Source organism: Narcine bancroftii, chromosome 1 (assembly GCF_036971445.1).
Source record: "Narcine bancroftii isolate sNarBan1 chromosome 1, sNarBan1.hap1, whole genome shotgun sequence".
Taxonomy (NCBI): Eukaryota; Metazoa; Chordata; class Chondrichthyes; order Torpediniformes; family Narcinidae; genus Narcine; species Narcine bancroftii.
This window is the reverse complement of record NC_091469.1, coordinates 194,640,571-194,653,605: the sequence shown is the minus strand read 5'-3', so window position 1 is coordinate 194,653,605 and position 13,035 is coordinate 194,640,571. Positions and strand designations below refer to the sequence as shown.

The 13,035-nt window shown below is 41.0% G+C and overlaps 1 protein-coding gene across 1 annotated transcript in view; it reads left to right on the top strand.

Annotated features, from left to right (window-relative positions):
- Positions 1 to 11,782, top strand: part of med27 (mediator complex subunit 27) — a 521,819-nt gene extending 510,037 nt beyond the window's left edge. The window contains exon 20 of the transcript XR_011340577.1: positions 9,293 to 11,782. The gene's annotated coding sequence lies outside the window, so the exon portion shown is untranslated. The remainder of the gene's footprint in view (positions 1 to 9,292) is intronic.
- Positions 11,783 to 13,035: the final 1,253 nt, after the last annotated feature.

The following is a 13,035-nucleotide window of genomic DNA, read 5'->3' as shown; positions in this document are numbered from 1 at the left end:
CCCACTGACTTCAACCACGTGGCTCCTGTCAGAGACTCCTACTGTGGCTCTGATCTCACTGCTGGATCCAACTTACTCATCCCCCTTACTACTCTTTACCCTTCCCTATTCCCCTACACCTCTCTCTACTCCATCTCCATCTCCCCCTCTCTGCCCCCCTCTTCTCTCCAATTCCCAAACCCTCAGATCTCATCTCCCTCTGGTTACCCCTATCCTCATTCTTGCCCTCTGACCTATCCCACCCTCCACATCCATTTCTGACATCCCCCACCCTCCACCTTCCCCTTCTGACTTCCTTCACATTCCACACCAATTCCCGGACTGACCCTGCTTGGTCTTTACTATCCCCTCTGACCTTTATCTCTCTGAGATGGAGCGCTCAGACCTCAGCAGAAGCTTTACCTTCATCCTCATCCGCCCACACATTAATGTGTTCCATGCACCGTCACTTGAGTCTCCAGTCCTACTTCTATTACAATGACTTACCTCCCCCCATCCATCCAAGACCCCTTATCCCACTTTAAACAATCTTCCTCCTCTTGGAGACCTTGAACTAACCAGCTGCCCGGTCTGGATCTTTTTACTCCCAACTGCCACTGAGACATCAACTACCTCAACTTCATCACCCTCCCCCCTCGTATTCTTATGTTACTTCCTCCAAACGCTCTGCCCTTCAATCTCTCTGCAACAATCCCAATATCAACATCAAACTAGCAGAATAGGGTGATGCTGTTGTGGTCTGGCGCACTGACCTCTATCTTGCTGAGGCCAGGTGACAGCTCTCAGACATGTCCTCCCATCTACCCTGACCACCACAGCTCATCAAGTGATATCTCCAACACCACCTCCAACCTCATCACCTCCCCCCAGGGCTGCTAACCTCATTGTCTCACATCTCCATACTGCTTGTCTCTATCTTCTCCTCAAGAGATAAAACCAAACCATCCGGGTAGACCCATTGTTTCTGCTTGCTCTTGTCCCTCTGAACTAGCTTAATTTTACCTTGACTCTATCTTTTCTCCCCCCAGTCCAATCCCTCCACACCTACATCCTCAATACCTCACATGCCCTCCATCTCCTCAGTGACTTCAGATTCTCTGAACTGGACTGCCTCATCTTCACGATGGATGTCCAATCCCTTTATACCTCCATCCCCCATACAGAAGGTCTTAATGCATTACACTTCTTTCTGGACCAGAGACCCAAACTGTCACCCTCTACCATCACCCTCTACCATCACCATCCACTTGGCAAAGCTTGTCCTCACTTTAAACAACTTCTCCTTTAACTCATCTCACTTCCTCCAAATCAAAGGAGTAGCCATGGGTACACATATGGGCCCCAATTACGCCTGTCAGTTTGTGGGCTTTGAGGAGCAATCCATGCTGCCAGCCTACACAGGAAAGGTCCCTCAGCCCTTCCTCTGGTATATTGATGATTATATTGGGGCTGCCTCATGCAACTACAATAAGCTTGTCAACTTCATTCACTTCGCAGCCAGCTTCCATCTCGATCTCAAACTCACCTTGTTCATCTCCGACAACACTCTCCCCTTGCTGGATCTCTCTGTCTCCATCTCAGGAGACAAACTTCCCACTGACTCCCACAATTACCTTCCTCGGCTCGGGAGTCACGTGATGGAGTAGTGACCGGTCGGGGAACTCCAGCCCTCTCCAGAAAAGTGAAAAAAAGACAGTGAAAAAACAAAGGCACAAACACAAAAACCAAAATAAAGTGAAAGTAAAGGTGTGGAGAAAGTGGCAGCGAAGAAAGAAAAGCCAAAAGCAACGGGAAGAAGAGAAGAAGAAAAGACGTCGGAAGAAGAAGGTGAAGGCCTTACCTGTACGAGGAGGCCCGCCGTGGACAGAGAAGCCTGCTCCCTAAGGTCAGTTGAAGCCCTGAACTCGGGACTACAAAAATGGCTCACGGAGCCAAACAAAAGTGTGCAACCGCGCATGCACGAGGAGTCGCGCATGCGCGATGCGCAAGACAAAAATAACACTGACGGGAGGGGGGACCAGCTGAGGAGTCGATCTCCAAAGCTGAAATTGACAACCACAACAAAGCAGCAAGAGGAAAACATAGAAAATAACGAGAACAAGAAAGAAGAAAGTAAAAAGAAATCAAAGAAACAACACCCAGAGGAAGAAGACCAGCAGCAAGACACTTCTAGTAAAAATAAGAAGACCAAAAATACCCAACAAAATAAAACAAACAAACCAACAAGAAAACCAGAAGAGAAAGAGGTAAAGGACACAGATCCTGGAGTGGACTCAGAAGAAGGAGAGGAAGAACACAGAGAAATGGAAGATGAAGGGAAGGGCAAGAACATGGATTTTTTTTAAAGAATATATGGAATCAGTAAAAGAATAGCAATCACAAGAATTCAGTGAAATAAAAAGAAGAGTAAAAAGTACAGAAGAAAAAATGAATAGATTAGAGATGATCATGTCAGATATAGGAAAAAGAGTAGACAAGGTGGAAGAACGAGAAATAGCCATAGAAATGGAAGTAGATGACTTAAAAAAGAAATTGGAAGAATCTGATAAAAAAGTTAAAGAGACACAAGAGCTGTTAGCTCAGAAGATAGATATAATGGAAAATTATAATAGAAGAAACTATATAAAGATAGTGGGCCTTAAGGAAGATGAAGAAGGCAAGAATATGAGAGAATTTATAAAAGAATGGATCCCCAGGGTCCTAGGAAGACCAGAATTACAGGAAGAAATGGAAATAGAAAGGGCACATAGAACATTAGCCCCTAAACCACAACCACAACAAAAACCAAGATCCATTCTAGTAAAATTCTTAAGATATACAACAAGAGAAAATATATTGGAGAAAGCAATGAGGAAAATAAGGGAAGACAAAAAACCACTGGAATACAAAGGTCAAAATTTTTTTTTTCTATCCAGATATAAGTTTTGAACTCCCGAAGAAGAGGAAGGAGTTTAATACAGCAAAAACGATCCTATGGAAAAAAGGATATAAATTTATGCTAAAGTATCCAGCGGTACTTAAAATAGTTATTCCAGGGCAGAAAAACAGACTATTCTTGGATCCGGAGGAAGCACGAAAATTTGCAGAACAACTACAAAACAGACAGAGAGATGAAGACATGTAACGAGAACAAAAATGACCACAAACTATATGTATGTGTGTATGTATATATATATATAAAATAGAGTATAGGTAAGAACTAAGAAGGGAAAGAAAGGGAAAAAAGGAAGTATGGGGGGAATTAAGAGAGTGACCTTTGTTATATATGAAGATTAAAATCTTTTCTGGGGGGGCTGGGTGGGGAAGAATTACGGTCACTGCGAAATCAGTTGATGCTTGCGAGTGAATTCACAAATCCAAATGGAGAGGGGAGATGTGGTTGCCCGACAAGGGACAAAGGGCAACTCAGGAAGGGGAGGGGATAGTGGGGTTAAAGGAATTTTAGATAGGAGAATAATGGAAATATTTTATGTTTTAGAAATGTTGTCTTATAATGTGTTCAAAAAAAAGAAAGCAGAAATGGATAAGAAGGAAAGGTGATGATGAGGAAACGGAAAGGAAAGATAAACAAAGTATGAAATGGCTATGTTGAACTATATGCCTTTAAATATTAACGGAATACATAACCAAATCAAAGGGAAGAAACTGCTAAATTTACTGAAAAAAGAAAAAAATTGATATAGCATTCATACAAGAAACACACTTAACTGAAGTGGAACACAAGAAATTAAAGAGAGATTGGATAGGACATATAACAGCAGCGTCATATAATTCAAAAGCTAGAGGAGTAGCTATATTAATCAGTAAAAATGTACAAATCAAAATAGAAGAGGAAATAATAGATCCAGCAGGGAGATATGTAATGATAAAATGTCAGATATATTCGGAGTTTTGGAATTTACTCAATGTATATTCACCTAACGAAGAAGATCAAAAGTTTATGCAAGATATTTTTTTGAAGGTAGCAGACATGCAAGGGAACACACTAATAGGAGGGGATTTCAACCTTAATTTGGATTCAAACATGGATAAAACTGGGAAAAAAATTAACAGAAAGAACAAAGTAACCAAATTTATAATTAAATCGATGCAAGAAATGCAACTTTTGGATATATGGAGGAAATAACACCCAAAGGAAAAGGAATATTCATATTATTCAGGTAGACATAAAACATACTCAAGAATAGACCTATTCCTGTTATCAGCTCACATGCAAGAGAGAGTTAGGAAAACGGAATATAAAGCTAGAATATTATCGGACCACTCACCCTTGATATTGACAATAGAGTTAGAGGACATCCCTCCAAGAATGTATAGATGGAGATTAAACTCCATGCTACTTAAAAGGCAGGATTTTAGAGAATTAATTGAAAGACAAATTAAAATGTACTTTGAAATAAATACAGAATCAGTGAAAGATAAGTTTATACTATGGGATGCAATGAAAACGTTCATCAGAGGGCAAATAATAAGTTATGTAACTAAGATGAAGAAGGACTACAATCGGGAAACAGAGCAGTTGGAAAGGGAAATAGCAAATATAGAAATAGAATTAGCAATGAAGGAAGACACAACTAAAAGAGAATTGGCAGATAAAAAAATAAAATATGAAACACTACAAACATATAAGGTAGAGAAGAACATAATGAAGGCAAAACAGAAATATTATGAACTAGGAGAAAAAAACGCACAAAATTCTGGCGTGGCAGCTTAAGACAGAACAAACTAAGAGAATGGTATTGGCATCAAGGAAAAAAGACAAACAAATCACATATAATCCAACGGAGATTAATGAAAACTTCAGAGAATTCTATGAACAATTATATCAAACTGAAAATTAAGGGAAAGAAGACAAAATGGATGAATTTTTAACTAAAATTGATCTACCGAAATTACAAACAGAGGAACAAAATAAATTAACAAAACCATTTGAAATAGAAGAAATACAGGAGATAATAAAAAAAACTACTGAATAATAAAACACCAGGAGAGGATGGATTCCCAATAGAATTCTATAAAACATTTAAAGATTTATTAATTCCTCCCCTTCTGGAAGTAATCAACCAGATTGATAAAACACAAAGCTTACCAGATTCATGCAAAACAGCAATAATTACAGTAATACCAAAGACAGGGAAAGATCCACTCGCACCAGCGTCATATAGACCAATATCTTTACTTAACACAGATTATAAGATAATAGCTAAGATATTAGCAAACAGATTAGCCGACTATGTACCAAAAATAGTAAATCTAGACCAAACTGGATTTATTAAAAAAAGACGAACAACAGACAATATCTGTAAATTTATTAACTTAATTCATTCAGTAGAAGGAAATAAAGCTCCAACAGTAGCGGTTGCTTTAGACGCAGAGAAGGCCTTTGACAGAGTAGAATGGAATTATTTATTCAAAGTACTACAAAAATTCAGCTTACCAGAGAAATATATTAATTGGATTAAAGCATTATATAAGGGGCCATTGGCGAAAGTGACAGTAAATGGATATATATCAAAACAATTTAACTTAAGCAGATCAACAAGGCAGGAAAGCCCACTATCGCCCTTATTGTTCGCGTTAGCCATAGAACCACTAGCAGAACTGATAACAGAAAATAAAATAAAAGGGATAAAAATAAAAGACAAGGAATATAAAATCAGTCTATTTGCAGATGACGTTATAGTATACTTAGCAGAACCAGAAATATCAATAAAAGAATTACACAGGAAATTGAAGGAATATGGAGAAGTGTTGGGGTACAAGATTAACGCAAATAAAAGTGAAGCAATGCCAATGAATAATGCGGATTTCTCAAAATTTAAGAAAGAATCACCATTCAGATGGCAAACGCAAGCAATGCGATACCTAGGTATACAAATAAATAAAAACCTCGACCATCTATATAAACTCAATTATTATCCACTAATGAAAAAATTACAAGACGACTTAGAGCATTGGAAAGACTTACCACTAACACAAATAGGAAGGATAAACTGTATTAAAATGAACATTTTCCCAAGGATACAATACCTATTTCAGGCATTGCCAATACACTTGATGGAGAAATTCTTCAAGGAGTTAAAGAAAATAATAAGGAAATTTTTATGGAAAGGGGGGAAACCAAGGATAGCACTAGATAAATTAACAGAATGGTATAAACAAGGAGGCTTACAATTGCCAAACTTTAAAAATTATTATAGAGCCGCACAATTAAGATACCTATCAGATTTTTATCAAACAAGGGAAAAGCCAGATTGGACTAGATTAGAACTAGATAAAATAGGGGAGAAGATACCTGAACATATATTATATAAATGGGATGAAAAATTGGTACAACGTAGGAATTCTACAGTATTGCATCATCTGCTCAACATTTGGAAGAAGATTCATGTAGAAAGGAATAAAACAAATTACCAACTACCAAAACTAATACTGACGCAAAATCAGCTAATTCCTTTTACAATAGATAACCTTTCCTTTAGAGAATGGGAGAGAAAAGGGATCAAAAGAATAGAAAATTGTTTTTCGGGAAATAAATTATTATCCTTTGAACAAATGAAGGATAGATATAATATAACTCAAGATACAGTGTTGGCATACTACCCACTGAAATCCTACTTGAAGGACAAATTGGGAGGCAGTCTGAGGTTACCAGAGGGAAGTAATTTTGAATATGTGATTACAGACACAATGATAATCAAAAAATTTGTAACAAACATGTATATTAAACTACAAGAAAAGGAGAATGAGGAAACAAATGGTAAAACTAAACAAAAATGGGAACAAGATCTAAACATAAAGATAAAGAATGAAACATGGGAGACGTTATGCTCCGGAACTGTGAGAAATACAATAAACACGAGGTTACTTATGATACAATATAACTGGATACACAGGCTATATATTACACCTCAAAAGTTAAATAAATGGGACCCAACAGTATCTGACAGATGTTTTTGCTGTAAAAAGGAAATGGGAACAACAATTCATGCAATTTGGACATGTGAGAAAGTGAAAAAATTTTGAGAAGATCTAAAACAGATATTAAATAAAATCACAAAAAGCAATATACCAAAAAACCCAGAGATCTTCCTCCTAAGTAACATAAAAAACAAAGAATTTGGACTCGATTTGGATGGAGCACAAAAAAGATTTGTTATGATAGCCCTAGCTGTAGCAAAAGAATGTATTATGTCAACCTGGAAATTAGAAGATAACTTGAGAATACAACAATGGTATATAGAAATGAATAAATGTATTCCATTAGAAAAAATAACCTATAATTTAAGAAATAACATTACAATATTTGAACAAATATGGGAGCCATACATGAAACACAATAGAGAAAACCTACCATGGACATCTACCACCTAAAATGACAGAAGGAGAAGAGAATGAAAAGAACTGACTCAGTGGAATTCCTTGTTTATTTTTATTGAGTGACAACATTGTTTGATGGGTTTAATGTATCTTATATTCTGAACTTTAAATAAATGGGAGGGGAGGTAAGGGAGGGAGGGGAGGAGGGAAAGTGGGGGAGAAAACGACACTATATATTTAAGAAGGAAAATGTATGTATCTTGATCAATATGGTTTATAGTGTGAAAAATAAAAAATTTAAAAAAAAACAAAAAAACTACACTTCCTCACACCCCGTTCACTGCAAGGATTTGATCCCTTCTCTCAATTTCTCTATCTCCACCACATCTGTTCCCAAGATGAGATCTTCCAGTCCAGACTTTCCAAAATGTCTGTCTTTTTCCACAAACGTGGCTTCCCCTCCACCATCATCAAACCAGCCCTCACCCGCATCCCCTCCATTTCCCACTCATCTGCCCTGGCCCACTCTGCCCCCAGATGCAACAAATATACAATCCTCCTTGACCTCATCTACCACCCCATCAGCCTCTACATCCATCACATTATCTCTGGAATTTCCAGCACTTACATCAGGATCCCACTACCAGACACATCTTCCCCTCTCTGCCTTATGTAGGGACTGCAACATCCATGACTCCCTTGTGCACTCATCCCTCCTGACCAATCACCCCAACCCCCCCCCCCCCCCCCCCGCACCTTCCTATGTGACCGGAGGAAGTGCAACCTTGCACCCACACGTCCTCCATCACCACAGACCATGGCCCCAAAAAGGCCTTTCAAGGGAAGCAACACTTCACTTGTGTATCCACAGGATTGATTTGTTGCATCCAGTTCTCCCTTTGTGGTCTCTCCACATCGGAGAGACTGGGTGCAGACTGGGAGATCATCGCTTTGCTGAGCACCTTCACTCCATCCTCACCAGTGACAGAGACCTCACAGTAGCCAATCATTTCAGTTCTGTCCCACACTCTCATACTCACAAGTCTGCCCATGGACTCATGTTCTATCCCACCAAGACCACCCATACATTTGATTTTCTATCTGGGCACTCAATAGATGGCATTAACATTGACTTTTCCGGTTTCTGCTAACCTTCTCTCCTCTCTCTCCTTCCCATCCCCCTTTCAGCTCTTCTTCCCCCTTCCCTCTCTATACACCCAGCCATCCCTCCTCCCCATGCTTACTGCTGTCCCATCCCTCCCTACCTATAACCTCCTGCCTTTGCGACCACACCTTCCTCCCCCCACCAACTCTTTTATTCCATGCCTTGATAAAGGACTCAAGCCCAAAATATCAGTTATGTGTTTTTACCTTTGCTACAGACACAGTTTGACCTGCTGTGTTTCTCCAGCATGTTGTATTTTATAATTTTCCAAACTTTAACTCAAAAAGTAATCAACGTTATCAGTGTCAATATTAACAATATCAGCATTGACTACAGTTTGGGTCTCTGGTCCAGAAAGAAGTGAAATGCATTATTTATGGTGTTGTAACCATCAATTATAAATCTTGGTAAAGTTTGTTCAGTTTGATCTGAGACTGTTTCTGGATAAACTGAAAGCCTCCATTGTGTTTTTGCAAGTTAGCTGCACAGTTGGTGTGATGGGCGACACAGTTGGCATAGCATGTAGCATAACACCTTTACAGCGCCTTTGGTCGGGACCGGACCTGGGTTCGAATTCCGCATTGTCTATAAGGAGTTTGCACTGTACATTCTTTTTGTGTGTGCGTGGGTTTTCTCCGGGGATTCTGGTTTCCTCCCACCCATAAAAGTGTACTGGGGTGTAGGATGGTGGGGTGTAAATTAGGTGGCATGGACTCGTAGGGCCAAATTGGCCTGTTGCAGTGTTGTATGTATAATTTTTTTTTAATTTAAAGTTCTACTCCGCTCATGTTTATTGCTGTATTTCAGATGATTGTTCCCTTCTGAAAATTTTGCTGCAAAAAAAATCAGTTCCCAGCAATGAAGAAAAGGAACCTTGTGAATTGTTGAACAATCTACACTACTTCACCATTGGCTTCAGAAAAACAGGATCTTAACCTCATCTTCCCTGTGAATTTCACGGAATTATTGAGTTTGCATATTATCTGACCAGTAAACTTGACATTCCAAGCATAGAAATTAACAGTGGAAGGGATTTAACTACATTGTGGCGGCCCTTCACAGCTCCCCAACGGGGCCTCGCAAAATGAAGGACGAACGCGACGATCCAGCAGGCTGCACAAGGCCTGCAGCGCTGCCCCCCAATTGGCCACAACCAAAAGAACTTAACTGGCCTATCGGGGAAAGTGGATTACAAACACACCAATCAGTGCTGAGAGGGTTTTAACCACGCCCCACATCTTGAGAATAAAAGCAGGGCTGTGAGCCCAATAAAGCTGAGTGTGTTAACTATACCCAACTGGGTTCGTGTCGTTCTTTCTGGGAACAACATGTTCTTTCTAAGCCAACCTACATACAGCTATAAACGTAGAGCCATAGCTTGTAGCAGCTAGCTACAGTGGTGACCCCGACGGACCAGACGGCATTCTGGACACAGCAATGGAGACAGATCCTGCAATCAAATTCGTGTCATTGAAACTGCCGAACTTCTGGGTAGCGCAGCCCAAAGTATGGATCCAACAAGTCGAGGCACAGTTCGCCCTGAGGAAAATCATTTCCAATGACACCCATTACTACCACGTGGTGGGCACCCTTGAAGAAGCCACAGCACCAAGATCACAGATTTGTTGAAAAAGCCACCACGGGAGGGCAAGTACAAAATCATCCGAGAGCTATTGACTTGCACTTATGGGCTGCCTGAGCGCAAGCATGCAGCCTGTCTGCTGCATATGGACAGGTTGGGGGATAGGGCCCCATCCGATCTAATGGGCGATGTGCTCGCCCTACTTGATGGCCACGCCTCCTCCTCGCTCTTAAAGGAATTGTTCTTGGAAAGGCTGCCACAAAACGTTTGGATGATGGTCCAGGAAGACGACTTCAGCAATCCACGAAAGGTAGGAGAGAAGGTGGACTCCCTGATGACTGAGAGGGAAACAGCTTTCGCACTCCACAAGATGTCCATGCCCATCAAACACGATGCTGCCCCAGCACTGGAGCACGTGGGCAGGCTATGGCAGCAACGACCCAACCGCCGACCAGCCGACTGACCAGCTACGAGGACAACAAACACCCCCAGTGAGCGATACTGTTGTTATCATCAGCCGTGGGGGGTAGAGGCCCATCGATGTCTCTCCTTCTGCAAATTCCTGGGAAACATCAAAGCCGTCCGTTGTTAATGGCTGCGACGGATACCTTAACAGCCTCCATGTCCAAGACTCCCTATCCGGCTGCCGTTTTTTAGTGGACACCGGAGCGGAGATAAGCCTGCTCCCCCTGGCCAAAACTAACGCCCACAACAGCAAAACAGCCCAGTTATAAAGGCCGCCAACAATTTGGACATACAAACTTATGGCACTTGCACCATCCACCTCTGCTTTGGGAAAGCCATTTTAGATGGACCTTCACCCTAGCAGCAGTTCGATAGCCACTCCTGGGCGCAGATTTTCTACGAGCCAACTCACTGCTAGAGGATATTAAAGGCCACAGATTAGTGCATGCCACAACATTCCAGATCCTCGAACTAAAGGGGAAGGAACCCGCCTCCTACCACCTGTATTTGGTGACGCTGACTGACAATGAGTTTGCGCAAATCTTATCCAAATTTGATGCCATTATTTACGTCATCCAAGGCCAAGCATGGGGTGAGACACCATATTCTTACTACAGGCCTACCCCTTTGTTCCAGAGCGTGCTGCCTCCCACCAGAGAAGCTCAGCCTCGCAAAGAAGGAGTTCCATAATATAGAAGAACTGGGCATAATACACCACTCTGACAGCCCCTGAGCCTTCCCACTCCACATGGTCCCTAAAGCCATGCGAGGACTACAGATGCCTCATCGAGGCCTACAGACGCCTCATCGAGGCCACACCTGACCGCTACCCGGTACCCTAAATTCAGGACTTGGCACATCCACAAGGGGCACGATCTTTTCCAAGACTGATTTAATCTGAGGCTACCACCAAATCCCGGTCCACCCAGAGGACATAGTGAAAACAGCCATTCGGCTTATTTGAGTTCTTGAGGATGCCTTTTGGACTGAAAAATGTAGCCCAAACATTCCAACAAATAATGGACACTGTGGGCAGGGACCTCGACTTTATTTTCGTCTACTTAGGCAATATCCTAATTGCCAGCCATGACCGAGCTGAGCACACCACTCATTTAAGACTGCTGTGCAATAGACTGAATATGGACTGACTATCAATCCAACTAAACGTGAGTTTGGAAAAGAGGTAATTAACTTCCTGGGCCATCGCATTGACATACGCGGTGCTCTACCCGAAAAGGTAGAGGCCATTACACCCTTCCCACAGCCTACGAAAATTAAAGGCCTTCAGAAATTCATAGGGATGATTAGTTTTCATTATAGATTCATACAGGCAGCAGCCCATATCATGCATCCCCTTTTCTCTCTAATGTCAGTTGGCCAAAAAAATCTGAAATGGAATGCAGAAGCCTCAGAGGCCTTCCAAAACGCTAAGGATGATGTGCTGCACTGTTAGCCAGAATCAGACACACACAAAGATAAAGACTATACAACAGGCTTTAATCCACAAAGACTTCCACAGAGCCAGGCTGGCTGTAGCTGCAGCAACTCTGAGTGAGGCCTCGGGAGGCCGGCGCAGGCTTATATCCCAGAGAGTGATTGACACCCGACCAGGTGTTGTCCTGTCCCCTTACACTCCTGCAGGTGTAGAGATTGCCCCCTGCAGTAGACCGGTGGTGTACCACCACATTCACCCCCCTGGGTTGGGGGGGGCAGTAACAAGGAATCGCACCCACTATATACATACAATATTTATAGTTCTTTTTTTCAAAATTTATTTATAGTATCTCTATACATTCATTTCAAATTGACTTAGTATAATATTAAATAATAGAATCTAAATAATTTTCAAAATTTCACCCCCCCCCCACCTCCCCTAACCCCTTAGGAAACCACCTAGTGGTGGTTAATTCCCAAAAACCCAAATGGGTGTGGTATAAACCACAAGTGGCATATGACTTTCGGGAGCAGAAGTACCACTCCCTCTCCCCCCCCCCCCCCCCCCAGGCAGACAAAATACACGTATAAACCGAAAAATCATCATTTCTTATATCCATAAAACCCCGGTCCATCAATTTAACCAATCTTATTCATAAACTCTTTTTTTTGAAAATCCAAACTTGATATTAAATTTTGTACCCTTTCCACCCTCCCAACACTGAGTTAAACATTGTTTACAGTCAATAAAAGTTTTTTTTTTAAATTTTTTTTCAAGTCTTCCTGAATTTCATCCACTGAATTAAAACAACTCTGAACATCCCAGTTCAACACTGAATCTTCCATTCTTCTCAGTCTCAAGTTGAATTTGTAGCTTACTTTCAAAAAAAGTTTTTTTCAAATCTTTTAAAATTTTCTTGAACATAATTCCTTCGGTCTTGATCTTCTAAAGCATCAATGTTATTCATAAGTTCTTTCTTCTGTGTTTCCCAATTTAATACCAAATTTTCCACTTTGTCAATCTTCTCAATGTTAAGTTGAAATTATTGTTTATTTTCAAGAAAAACTT